The following is a 10850-nucleotide window of genomic DNA, read 5'->3' on the forward strand; positions in this document are numbered from 1 at the left end:
GGGTCGCATGGGTGCAGCCTGGCATTTCCCAGCCAGTCGTTTCTCCAGAGGACCACGAGGTGGAAGCATTTTCCAAAAACTCCTGTGATGGACCCCAAAGCACGGGCACGACCTGCCTCTAGTGTGAGCAGGCGGGACAGGACCGCCAAGTTGCTGTGGGGTGGCTGTACCCTGGAGAAAAGAGCTGAGAAGGGATCCAGTAGGAGCACAGGTCACAGGGGTAAAAGACCCTTCTCCAGGAAAAGGCTCCTGCAGTTATCCGTGATGTTAGCTGCCCACTACCCAGGGAAAAATGTCTTGTATTCAGCACCTCAGAGACAGAAACGCAGGAGCACCCACTGCGCAGGGCCGTGCACCATGCTCTGGACCCTCCATGCCTGCTCCATGCAGATGGCCCGCCCGGTAGTTACTTGTGTGTAACTCCTGGACCCCAGGTGCTGAGCCCAGACATCCTGGAGAGATGACTGCGTTCCTCTTTTTCCTCCTCTAAACAGAACTCTTGGACACCTGGGTTTGTGGCAGCTCTGTGCAGCCCACTCCCCTTTCCCGAGAGGGCCAACGTTGGTATCCAGATGCCTCCCCACACACCATGTCCTGCTGTTCAGAGCCAAAAAGTCCAACCAGTGGCCCCGAGGCTGCGAGCCCAGCAGGACCTGCCTCTGCCTGCCTGGGAGGACCAGTGCTTCCCTGTGGGCTCGGCAGTGGCCAGGTAACAGCCAGGAGCAGCGCTGGCCGCTTGGCATGGCATGGCGCTCAGCCCTTGTTCCTCATGCTTGGCTGGGGCTCGGGGTGCTGAGTCACGGCCGATCAGCTGTGCCTTATCTAGCCGGGTGAGCAGACAGCTGCTCGGGTCCGCTCAGCCCTCCCAGCCGGGCAGGAATCACTGGCATGCGGCTGAATGCCAGGCACCAGCCTGCTGGAAGGTTGTCTCAGCCCATGGGAGATGCCGGCTGGTGCTTCCCAGCCAAGAGAGCTCAGCCCCTGTCAGCCAGGCTCCAGCACAAAGCGGGCTGGGGACAGAGCCCCATAAATACCATTCCTTGCCGCCATCAGCCTATCAATGGTACTGTGCTCCTTTCCCAGAAATATTTTATAAGTGAGGCACGGAGAGGAAAAAGGACTTGACAGCAGTGAAACGTCACCCAGGTTCACCTCTGCTGTGGAGAGCTCCTGTTCAGTGCTCCGCTCCACCACACCATCCTACCAACCTCGGGCAAGTCCCTTCACCTCTTCGCCAGTCGGACATTTCCTTGATAGCTGTGGAGGGGTTAAATATGATGAAATCCAGGGAGGAGATCGTATCTAGAGCCAGCTAAATGGGTACTGCACTCCTTTTACAGATGATCCCACAGTCAGGAGGTGCTTGGCTTCCAGATGTTTGGGGCAGGGGGAGGAGGAGGTTACAGCAGCACCAGCTTCTAGGCAGGACCCACATTCCTTGGCTGGCTCCGCTCCACCCCCAGCTCCAGAGCAGAGAAGTAGTTTGGTCCAGCATCCCTGTATGTGACAGAATAAATGTGCAGAGTCCAGCTCAGTATGTAAAAATGCCTTGACATTTAGCCTTCCCCTGTGCTTGTTTACTAAGTAAACAGCTAAAAATAAGTTGGTTATACCCAAGGGGCTTTTGAGTAGCACTAAACCAAGAGACTGAAGGCTGTATGCTGGGTAACAGAACTGGTATTTTGCTCTCACTCTCAGTTCTACATCAAAGTAGTTTTATGGACTTTATTCCTGACTTGACTCAGCATGAGCACAGGGAGGATCAGCCTCATCATCTGCAAATGCAGATCTCTTCTGTGGTGCTAATTGATTTAATCTGTGAGAAAACAAGAGAGCAGATTTATCCAGAACAGTCCTGCCTTAAACCTGTATTTTGGTGTTGTTTTTTGTTTTTTTTTTTTTCCCCTGGACGTGCCTCACGTAGTCAAAAGTAGTGGCACCAGTGGCTGGCCTACAGGAATGCCTGTGCTGGCAGATGGTGGGTGGGTGCTGGACCTCCCCAGGGCATGGCACGGGGGAGGAGAGCGGCAAAGCACAGCACTGGGGTTACTGTGATTTCTGAAACCTCTTGAGGGCTGTGCTGCCAGTGCACCCTTACAAGGTCACGCATGTACCATCCCACCCAGCACTTCAGCCCGCTCCGCCGGGCAGAGGAGATGTCGAGCCCTTTGAAGTCCTGCTGTGAGGCCTCTTAGATGCTGCTGGAGCCTGGGGAGAGGTGGGCTCTCTGCCTGTATGGAGGGGCTTTAGATGGCCAAGTGCAGCCTCCAGTCCTAGGGCATCCTGCTCTGGTTCAGAGCGTTTAGGTTGTATGAAGCACCATGACTAGATTGAGCCTCCAGAGTCTTTTTTCTGAGCTTCAGGATTTGGAAAGGCTTCTGGTCAAGTTATTTGGTACGCAAGGATGGTACACAATGGAACGACGCCGTGCTTTTCCCCAGAGCTAGGAACGACTGCAAAGACAGTGTTTCCCTACAGCTATAGGCAGAGCATCAACAGTGCTGGCAGCCCTTTGGTGATGCTGTGGACGGGATGCTGAGGTGAGGAGCCCTGGCTCCCAGTCTGCTGTGGAGACACCGGGGATTTCGCTACACTGTGGAGGCTCAGCGCTCAGAAAACTAGACCAACCGAGGGCAAGATCAGGCCAAGACCAGTAGAGTGTGCTGGGCTGTGACCACCCCATCCACAGAGCACTCAGCACCTGTCAGAATGGATTTTGAGCCTCTTCCAGCCAGAAGTCAGCGAGAAAGTTTCTCCGCAGCATGTCAGGGAAGACAATTTCAGGCTGTGTTTATAGCACAGGTGTGCAGCATGCGAGCAGAAGAGGGAACTCAACATGCCATTAGAGACTTATTGGCTGGGGAATTACAGTGCTAATAAAATAATAGGTGTATTCAGCTAGGAAGAGGCTTGTGCTGTAGATTCTCCCCAGAGACTGCTGGTGGTTTTCTCCTGGGCAGATGCCTTCAGCACCAGTTAAAGCACGTTCTGGGCCACCCCCTGAAAGCCCTTCCCCAGTGGGGGAAAGCAGCCCATCTCCCCTCCCCTGCACAGCCTGGAGCAGGACCTGTGCTGTGCCTGCACAGCGCTGTATGCTGTCCCTGGGATGCCTGGGGTTTTCCCTGGGGTGCAGGCTGTCCTGCAAGGCTTTGCCACTGAGTCTTACCTCCAAAAATTTCTCTCTGCCCATCACAACCTCTGCTGCTGATGCATGTATGTTTGCTAGCTGGGAAGGAGGGGACAAGGTCCTTGTCTGCCCTGCCTGCGCCAGCCAGTTTTGTTTTTGCCCAGGGGAGAAGCAGCACAGAGCAGCATGCAAATGTTTATTGTGGAGGCAGACGACTGGAGCAGTGTTGTATTCGAGTGCACGTTTCCATAAAGCCTGCTGGGATGAAGACAGGAGCTGACACTGAGGCGCACACGGACTTGCAGGAGCTCGCACAGCCCCTCAGGGGCGGCAGGGAAGAGGGAGCGAGCCCAGGGGTCCTGTGGTGCCACTGCTGCCTCGTCACTGACCACGCTGTGGTTCACACCCTGTGCCCGCGGTGTTGGTGGGTGCCCTTCCAGCAGCCCCCAGCCCAGAGCTGGGAGAATTTTGGGGATGCTGTTGCTGCAGCACCCTGCCCCGGCAGCTCCCGCTCTGATCACGGGAGCTGTCATCCTGCTGACCTGCCCAAGAGGAAGGACTTGCACACAGCAAGTGGCAGCTGTGTATGAGATTTTCCTCTTTTTAGCTAACTCTGCTGCCATCTGCTCCAATTCCCTAACTATAACAGCAGAGGTGGGGGATGTCAGACTGGTTAGCAGGCGGTGTGGGGTGAACATCAGCTCCAGCAGCCTCGATAGATCCATGTGGGCCGGAGAGGCTCCCAGACACCGCAAGCTTGGCTGGCACAAGTGCTGGCATATGCATGAAGGTGGGACTGCGCCCACTCCACTCCCAGCTAAGCCAAGTATCTTTCTTGGGCATATCCCCACCATTCCTGCCCTCTCAGGGATGCTTTGCCCTGTGCTCCACCATGCATGTGTCTGCCACTGCAGTTCAAGCCTTTCTTGGCTCTCTTTTTTGGAAATGTTCTCGCATTTATCATCCCTCTAATGCCTGCTGAAGTTTCTGCCTGCATCAATGTTTTGGGAAGCCAAAGCTGGGTTGGATTCCTCATTTGGGCTGAAAATAGCTAACAGACTGTGAGGCAAGCAGCAAATCCTGGCTTAGCATCCTGACGCTGTCATAGCCAGCAGTGAGGAAGTCCCTTTCTGGTGCCACCCAAGCTGTTCCGCTGAATAGTGCCAGCCCGCTGCCATGGCTCCTCCCTTTCCATCCATCCATCCATGTGGCCAAAGGCTCAGAAGAGTCCTTATCCTCCAGCCAGACCTCCTGCACTGCCTAGGCCAAAGGATTGCATCCTGCTAATAGGGGTCTTACTGGTTTGGGCTGGAAAACCACGTCTGATGCTCTGTTCTTCGTCACAGGGTATTTCTTGTATGGCGGGTCTCAGTCCAAGCAGGGACTCCCACTTTCTGTCAGCAGGAAAGCACCAGACACTTTGCTGGTGTTCCTGGTGTAGGCTGGCAAAGAGAAGAGTCTGGTGTGTTAGGTTTGCCTGGGCACATTCTCCTACAGTACTTTAGCCCTGATGCTCCTTGCTCCCAAGAGGAAGCAGAGATTTAAGCCCTTGGTGCACTTACTCACCTCTTTCCAGTGGAGAGGACTGACTGTTCAGCCTACAGCTCACCCCGTGAACTGCCTTGGAAAGGGGAAGCTTGTCAGTGAGTCACTCAGAGACAGATGGATTGTTCTCTGAAAAAATAACTTATCTCATCCCCGCACTTGCTTCACACAGGGTGATGAGGGACAAGGTCCGCTCACAGGAGCAAACTCCCTTGGGGACGGCGTTCTGTTACTTTTGAACTGCAGCGCTGGCGCCTGGGCTCCTCTCGGCAGAGCTGATGTGCTTTAACCCCTGTGAGGCAACTGCTGAACCCAGCTGGAAACCTTCAAGCGGAGCAGTCTTGCTCAGTTTCTCCAGGTCCCATGGCGGCATGAAGATCACTGTTGTTAGGGGGTGTCAGCCCTGGTTCTGCGTGCCAGCCTTACCTTTGCGTTGAGGCTTCCTCTCTCTGCTGTGTAACAGAGAGGAGGGTGCACACAGCCGTGAGTGAAATGCCAAAAACAAAGGCCAAACTCACCTTCCAGTGATACCACTGGCAGGGCAGTGGATGCTTTTGTTCCAGAGCTGCTTGCCAGGGGAGAAGTTTTGGTATCCGTCGTATTTCATGCATTTTTCTGGCTTTGCCCATTGTGCTGCTAGAGTTTTGTACGCTTATAGTAGAATTGTGGAGGAAATACTTTGTGTATAATCCTTAATTTTTTATAATTTGGCAGCTCCTGGTTGCTAAGTGCAGGAATCTCTGGTGTGGATTGGTGGATATGTTGTTATGGTGATGCTCCATGGGCAAAATTGAGAGGAGATGCTGCTGGATTCAGCGGTTTGCAATTGGCCTGATGGTTGCCATGGTCAGCCATGCTTTGGCCAACTGTACGCTGTGGATGGTGACTTTATTTTGTCGTGCAGCATGATGGCTTATACAGTGATTTACAGGGTGGTTGGTGTTCACAGAGAGTCAATTCTTGTGTGGGACAAGAGTAGACTGCATGTCATCGGGGCTCGGTTAGGTATGTTGTTGGAGGTTTGCAGTGAGACTTTGAGGAACTCCCTCAGCTCTGGGAACAAGCACTTGTCTGCATCAGCAAGGATATCTGAACTTGCCTCCATTTCTCCTGCTCTTCAGTTCACCGGCCAGTAAAACAGGAATAATTATATTCCTGTTGTCTTGCCCATTTACATTTTTGGAGTCAGTGGAGTTGCAGGTGCCCACCAGAGATGTAACTTGAGGGGAGGGGGTTATTAAATGAGGGTGATCTACAGCTATTGCATCCCTTGTTTGCACCATGCACAGGCACAGGCACACACTGAGCCTTGTGATGCAGCAGCAGCCACCCTCCCAGTAACAGCAGTGGGTGCATTTGGCCTCTCCAGCACTCTCCGGGAGCAATCCTGGCACACCAGGCTGGGCAGTTAAGCACGGGGCCCATTTGCCAGTTTTCCTTGACTTAGCAGCCAGCCTTTTCACTAAAGCACTCGGACTGTTGCTGAAATGCAGCGCTGGTCTCCGGGCAATGATTTCCACATGCCTGCATGTGCACAAGGGAGAACGGTCCATGAGCTTGGGAGGCATTGAACAAATTTTCTTTCCATGACTCGGTGCCTGCATTACTATTGAATGTCAGGGCAGTGGGGAAGGGAACTGCTGCCTGGATGCAGTGACTGTAAAATATTCCCTGCAGACCTACACAGAGCCGCTTGCCTTAGAGCAGCACACATGCATGTCCATGTGAGTTTAATAGTGGAGAAAACGTGCCTGCGAGCTGCTGGGGATCTGGAGAGATCTGCAACTCAGGCGCTGCTCTGTGTGGCAGGGGAATGCAGGCAGAGGAGCTGCAGGAAGAAAACAGGTGAACCCCCCCTTGAGCTGACCTGCGTTTCCTTAAGAAGTGAAGCACATTCGCGTTGCTGCTGTTTCTCTAATGCCCCAGTCTCGGCTGTCAGGTTTAATATACTTCCTACATTTACTGGGATTGCCAGGACTCTTATGTGTGAGCGCTGGGTGCAGACTGGAGCCCCGGATCTCTCTCTAGGGAGACAGAGATGCCTACGGGGTCGATAGACCAGTGTTCAGAGGTCCGTACCTTTCTTAGCTGGCTCCTCCTGGGCTTGGCTCTTCATTGCATTTTGACATCTTTGTCCCATTCAGCTCCCTGCTAAGCACATCCACATGACTCCCACTTCAGTTTTAACTCCAGTCAAAGGATTTCATTTAGAGACTGCCATCACCTCTGCTCAGCTTTTTGCTCTTAAGACTAAACACCTGAGCTGCCTTGGTTTCCTCCTAAGGCCGGTCTGCCAGCCCTCTGCTTGTCCCCCACAGGCTCTGGGCACTCTCCCTCCTCTCTCCATAAGCAGGTGCCGAACTGGATGGAGTGTCCCCGCTGGGGCCTCACCATGTGAGGGAAGAGATGGAGGATTTAACGTGTCTGGCCAGGAGCCACGCAGGGAGCATGCCTGGGGCAGGGCGCAGTTTTACAAGACAGGCACTGCCTGGGCTCTAGCTCCGTGTCAGTCCATACAGTGCTCCCGTAGCCCTCTTCTCAGGCAGGTTTGCACAGGGACAAGGGGTGCACAGTGGAGTCTCGCACCCTGCATTTGCCCGTGCATGGGCTGTGGGGCTGGAACTGCTGCCCCCATTGCCCCGAGGCTGTGCTGACTTCTCGGCATCCCTGGTCCCTCTCTCACATCTCTGCAGTGGTGTTTGCTGACAAGGAAGGTTCTGGAGAGGAGCAGCCCAAGCAAACCCCTTGGGTCTGTGATTAAAATGCTGCTCAGGATGCTGCAGCCTTCCCTGATGCTCCTGAAAATCATTCCAGCCTGCATGCCACTTGCAGCCTGTGAAACAGAGGTACCGTCCTTGCCTTGCTTAGCAAAGGAGCCCAGCTCAGCAGCTCTGTCTGCTGTCTCTCTGGGGGTAGCTTTTCAGGAGGGGTGAAGAGGGTGAGTGATCTCCTGGTGTACAGCAGAAGCAGGATCGCTTCTACCTGGAGGAAGTCCTAGGACTGTGCCGACGGCATGAACAGCTCAGAGCCATCAGCGCGGGTTATACACATGGCAGCCCTGCTCGGCCGCAGCACCGCGCCAGCTGTGCCCCTCTGGATGGAGACAGACGTGAGCGTGCCTGACTCTCTGCTGGCTGCAGCCTTCTCTCCTTCACACCTCCCCCTTCTTTCCTCTCTCCAGCCAAATGCACAGCTGGGCTGAGGTGCTGTTTGCAGGAAGGTGACAGCAGACGGGCCCCGGGGTGAGGAAGCACAGGCTGTGTATCTTCAAAAGATGCAATTTATATCAAAGGGGAGAGCAACTGTGGGCTGCAGCCCAGCACGCCCCTGGCAAGGGGACCAGGCCAGGGACACACTAGGAATTGCACAACTGGAGTAGTAGGAGGAGAAGGATTTGTTGAACAAAGTCTCCCCCACCATGAGCTGAGGTGATCACAACAATGGACTTACACAAAGTCTTGTAGCTTCCCAGCCAGACCCATTTTTTAATGAAATACTCCTAACTACAATGAGCCCATTTTCACACCTGATTTCCCCTGGAACTCCATGAGGCTATGTGATTTCACTGTGACAATACAAAAGCGAAAAAGCAACCCCAGAACCCAAAGTAATTTTAGAATAAATTCACAAAAACCAAGCATGCCTGCCTCTTGCTCATCCATTAAGTTGGCATGTTTGAAAAACACCCTGTAGGCACTGCCTTGCAAACGCACTGCTCGGTATTGCAGAGGCATCCGTTGGTGGGTGCCAAGTTCAACAGCGGCGACCTCAGCCCATGTTGCCCTTCACAGAGCACACATTAAGGGACAGTTTGCTTTGGGCTATTATTGGTGGAACGGACCCAGCCCCACTACACAGTGTAGAGTCTCATTAGCACCACATCAGTCTGCCAGGGAGATGTACTGCGTTCTTGTCCCACGTGCTGGTGAACATCCACCACACCATAATGCAGCTCCCCTCCCATCCAGTCTTTGAACATGCATGTCTAGGAATCCCTGCTGGCTGCAGCAGCTGGGTGCTTTCCCTCTCCACATCCTCCTCCCAAAGCCATCCCTGTCACGCTTACAGCAATCCCTTCCTCAGCATGTTGATTATTGTAATTTATGTTTATGAGGAATGTTATGCGCCAATAAGCAGCCTGTCTGACGCTGCCACTGAGCTCATGTCTCCGTCCACTAATTGCTTGTAACGTTCTTTTCCCTCGCACCTCGCTTTCTTTTAGAGCTGGTTTGTCTGTCCGTCTCCAGTTTGGGGGCTTCCTCTCCTTAACTAGCCAGAGCTTTTGCCGGGGATCTCCTTTCCTTTCTGTCTTAAGATGGACTTACAGTGCCAGGTGGTCTCATGGCTGTGGTATGGAGCATGTGGCAGCAGTTGTTATGCCAAGGGCTGCACTGGGCTGGGAATGGCACAGAAGTGTTTGAGACATCTCCCCCTCCGGAGGTATCCCCCCTTTAAATAGAGGAGACGGGTGAGCGTGGAAGTCAGAGGCATGCCAGCGCCTGGCTGGACTGCTGGGCTGCAGGAAACGTTCCAGTTTCTGCAGCCAGTGGCATCAAGGGAGCGTGATGGCTATCGTCACATGGAGCTGCCGCTGACTTTGCAGCCCACATGACCAGGTACTCATTGACCAGGGGTTAGGGGAGGGCAGTCGTTCACGTGAGCCAAGAGCCAGCCTGCTCATCGTGCCTCTGGGTCCTATCCTTTGCTGCTCCTCCCTGAGCCCTGCAGAGCAAAGGATGCGAATCTCCATGATGCGGGTGGGAAACAAGCTGCTCGGGGCAGCAAGAAACAAGCTGCTTGCCCTGTGTCACATCAGTCATCGCACCCCAACCGGAGCAACGTGCCTCAGGCTTGAACTCCGCATCTGCTTCTGGAGGGGCAGTTCCAGTTCCCAGCCTGTGGTTCAGCCCCGGGTGCTCAGATGACTCTGAGCTCCTGTACTCACTAAACAAACTGATGGAAGTGCTGGCGTGGAATGTTTTACCCCACTCACTGAGCAGACAAGCATTACTAAGGGCTTCAGGTCTCAGCAGGGTGTTGCCATGGGGCAGGCTAAAGTGAACAAACAAAATGGATCCTGGTAAAACATCCCTTTCCTCCATGGGGGCTCAGCTTTTACACTTCTGCAACGCCATCTGTGAACCTCTTCCCTGTTCCTTGAAGCGTCTCCCAGCAAGCTCGATGGTTCTAATATAAGATATGAGAGTCAGCAAGTCCCCCGAAACTCCCACATTGAAAAAGGAAAAAGGAAAAGGGAGTGCTGTCAGCAGCAGAACTCGGGAGGCCTGAATGTGTATGTTCTGGACAGTCTTCTTTGTGGAATCTCAGATATCTGGAAAGGAGAAGATCCTGTATGCTTCCCTGCGATAGGATTTTCCCCCAGAGAGCTTGCACCCCCTTTCCTCCTCCTCACCAGCTCTGCTGCATCCTCTGGGTTCACGCTCTCCGTACTGTGTAGACGGATGTTGTTCCTTCCCTGGCCAGGTCTCCTGCTGGCATCCCTCTGCCTTCCCCCGCCACTTAAACCTCCCGCACAACCCCCAGATTTAGGCATAATACCCGCTAATTGCAAAACCTCTACTGACAGGGGATGCTCTGTAGAGGGAAGACGAGGATTAATATAGCTGGGGATATAAGAAATTAATTAGTTTCAGACAGACAATGTTGGCACCTCCAGTCAGCCTGATTTATTTCCACGGCTGGTCTATTTTTGGCAAACTGAGAATGTTTGGCTAAATATAAGAAGAGAAATAGCTGGAACGGGTGGCAAAGCTGCTGCTAAATACATAACGCCACCGGGGTGACGGAGGCTGAAATTCCCGAGGCGTTCGGGTCCCGGGCGCGCCCCCGGTCCCACGAGAGCCCGCAGGACTGCGGGAAGCGCCGCGGGGGGCACGGGGCGCCGGGGCGGGATCCGTGCGGGGGGTGCGCGCCCCCCGCCCGCAGCGCCCCCCGCCCGCAGCCCCCGCCGCGCTCCCGGCCGTCCCGGCGCGGCCCCGCCGGGGCTCCTTATCCCGGGGCTGCGGCGGGGAGGAGCCAGCGCCGCACCGAGCGGAGCGCCGGCACCGCGCCGGGTCCCGCACCGCGCCCGCACCGCTCCAGCCCCTTCCGGCGGCAGCACCGGCCCCGCTCCGGCCCCGCTTCTCCCCCGGCAGCGGCAGCGGCGCCGCGCCCGCCC

This window comes from Falco punctatus (genome assembly GCF_963210335.1).
Source record: "Falco punctatus genome assembly, chromosome: 17".
In the NCBI taxonomy this organism is placed as follows: domain Eukaryota; kingdom Metazoa; phylum Chordata; class Aves; order Falconiformes; family Falconidae; genus Falco; species Falco punctatus.